Source organism: Rhinolophus hipposideros (genome assembly GCF_964194185.1).
Source record: "Rhinolophus hipposideros genome assembly, chromosome: 3".
Taxonomy (NCBI): domain Eukaryota; kingdom Metazoa; phylum Chordata; class Mammalia; order Chiroptera; family Rhinolophidae; genus Rhinolophus; species Rhinolophus hipposideros.
Window position 1 is genome coordinate 83,700,728 of NC_138049.1, and position 3,116 is coordinate 83,703,843.

The 3,116-nt window shown below is 41.7% G+C and overlaps 1 pseudogene across 1 annotated transcript; it reads left to right on the top strand.

Moving 5' to 3' along the window:
- Window positions 1-1,083: 1,083 nt before the first annotated feature.
- LOC308494391 (small ribosomal subunit protein uS2-like) lies at window positions 1,084-1,950 on the top strand (annotated as a pseudogene). The gene has a single exon. The product of its transcript is annotated as a small ribosomal subunit protein uS2-like (transcript).
- Window positions 1,951-3,116: the final 1,166 nt, after the last annotated feature.

Genomic DNA, 3,116 nt, shown 5'->3' on the forward strand with positions numbered 1-3,116 from the left:
ACCTACTTGCAAGATTAGCTCTTGGCTAGCATCTGGGAATTTTGGGTCTGTAGAGTCACCACCATTAACTGGTAAGAATAGCTCACTACCTAAAATGTGCAAACAACATGGTTTATGATGAACACCTACTTACCTTCTGGGATTCTGAAATTTTGGTATATGGCAGGCAAAGAATGCTTACATGACCAGTCCCAATAATAACACTGGACACTGAGTCTCTAATGAGCTTCTCTGATTAGCAGCATTTTACACGTGTTGTCACAGCTCATTACTGGAAGAACTAAGCACATTCTGTTACTCCCCTGGGAAACCACCCTTGAAAGTCCGTGCCTGTTTTCCCTCCGACTTTGCCCCATGTCCCCTTTCCCTGGGTTGACTTTGCTGTGCATTTTTTTGCCTTCATAAATCATAGCTGTATGACTATATGCTGAGATCTCTGAGTCCTCCTAGCAAAGCATCAAACCTGAGGGTGCTCTTGGGGACCCCCAACACAGAGCGATTTTTCAGATGTGATGAAGAGCCTTGATATGAGATTTTCTCAGATTATTTGGGTTGGCCCAATGTAATCAAAATGGAAGTCAGAGCTATGTGATTGCCAATTTTAAAGAGGAAGGAATGGGTCATGAGCCAAGGAATACAGGCAGCCTCTAGAAACTAGGAAATACAAGGAAATGGATTCTTCCATAAAGCTCCAGAAGAATCCTGCCAGCACCTGGATTTCAGTTCAGTAAAACTCATTTTGGACTTCTGACCTCCAGCACTGTAAGACAGTAAATTTGTGTTGTTTTAAGCTAATAACGGTGTGGTAATTTGTTAGAGCAGCACTAGGAAACTACCATAGATGCCCTTACGGATTATGAATATTGATGGATGAGACAAATACATAAACCCATAACAGTAATACTTCCCAATTTCAATTACAAGTTTTAACTGTTGCGCACTATTCAGTTTACTGTTAACTATTCTCTTTTCCAAGGATAATGATAATATTTATAAATAATCAGAAAGCAAAGCCTTTCTGAGAGAGGGGTCCACAAGGTGTTGTTCTCAGTTCCCCACGTAACTTAAAGGGAAACTTCCGTAATGTCCAAAGCCCTTGATGTCCTGCAAGTGAAGGAGAAGGATGTCCTTAAATTGCAGCAGGAACCCACTTAGGTGGTACCCACCTTGACTTCCCTATGCAAAAGGAAAAGTGATGGCATCTACATCATAAATCTAAAGAGAACTGGGAGAAGCTTCTGCTGCCTGCTTATGCCATTGATGCCACTGAAAACCTGACTGACATCAGTGTCATATTGTTCAGGAATACCGGGCAGCGAGCTGTGCTGAAGTTTGCTGCTGCCACTGCAGCCACTCCTATTGCTGGCGGTTTCACTCGGGGGACTTTAACTACCCAGATCCCAGCAGCCTCCGGGAGCCACGCCGCCCTCTGGTGGTTATCCAGCCTAGAACAGACTACGAGCCCCTCACAGATGCGCCCTATGTTAACCTGCCTACCGCTGCTCTGTGTAACACAGACTCTCCTTTGGGCTATGTGGACATTGCCAGACTGTACAACACAGGAGAGCTCACTCAGTGGGTCTGAGATGGTAGATGCTGGCCCGGGAAGTCCTGCACATGCTTGGAACCATCTCCCACGAGCACTTGTGGAGGTCATGCCTGGTCTCTACCTCTACAGAGATCCTGAAGAGACTGAAAAGGAAGAGCGGGCTGCCGCTGAAAAGGCTGTGGCCAAGGAGTTTCAGGGTCAGTGGATTACCCGAGCACCCAAATTTACTGCTCTTCAACCCAAGATCAGAAACTGATCTGAAGGCAAGCAGGTGCCCTGTGAGCTTACCCAGCGCTCCCTACTGAAGCCCTAAGTGCTCAGCTGCCCCTGAAGACTGGTCCACAGCTCCCGCTGCTCAGGCCACTGAGTGGGTAGGGACAACCAGAGGAGGCTTAAGCTGATCTTCTACAGACTCTTAAACAGAAAATGGAAATAAGGTTGTTGGAAAATAAACAGTATGTGAGAAAGGGAAGGAGGGAGGGAAAATTTTAAAAGAACAATTTGTTATAGATTAAGAAAAGTTAAATAAAACTGGCTCACTGGACATCCAACTCATCATGCACAACAAGACTGTGCAATACAAAAGTTTAAATGACAAGCAGGTTTATCAAATCATGAGCTAGAAAATGTAATATATAGGCTTTAATGCCTGCTTTAAACATTTTTTTAAGGGGTGAGAAAAAAATCCTAGCTGGCAGTGTTATCAGGTTAGAACACTCTGGTAGGTTTTCATGATATAAAGTAGAAAGCAACATGATATTAAATTGTTGTGAGACCGATAATTGATGAACTGGTCGATAATACATATAAAAAAAGGTTCCACTACCATGAAAACAGGTGTCTGCTTGATGAAAGGCAAAGTTAGACAATACAATCACCTTTAATTTCACAGTCTGTGATTCTTCATAAAAATTTTAAAGATCAATTATGTCCCACCAATGTTAGATCCAAGCCAAACTAAGTGATTTATGTACAAATACCCTCACACATGGATTGTTGACTGAGTAACTTATCTTTATTAAATATGAACTCAAGAGATTATATTGGGAAGCAATTTACACTTATGACTTTCTCTATGCTTTTTAACACATCTCCACTTTCTGTTTAAAGAATATATCCCTTAAATAACAAGTGGATAAGAGATGCTGCTTTTATTTCAGAACTAAACACTTTAGTTTAATGAAGTGATTCAGATCTGTTCATAAAATTTAGGTGATCTTATATTTAATCCATTGTTTCCAAATAAGAACTTTCAATGGTGCTGCACAGTGATGAAAATTCTAGTCCCCAAGAGTTGGCTTCATTTATTCATTATACAAACATTCATACAGTACGTACTACTACAATGAAGACACAGTATTAGGCACAGATGAGTAAAGACCAGCCTTTTATCTCAAGTTGCTCATAATCTAATGGTGGAAACTGACACATGACCAGATAATTATAAACATGGGATGGAAAAATACAGCGATAGAGATATGCAACAGACAGGCACCTAATCAAGCCTGAGGGTAACAGAGAAATGTCATAGAGTCGAAAACACTTGCTTCTAGCCTCAAGAACTGAG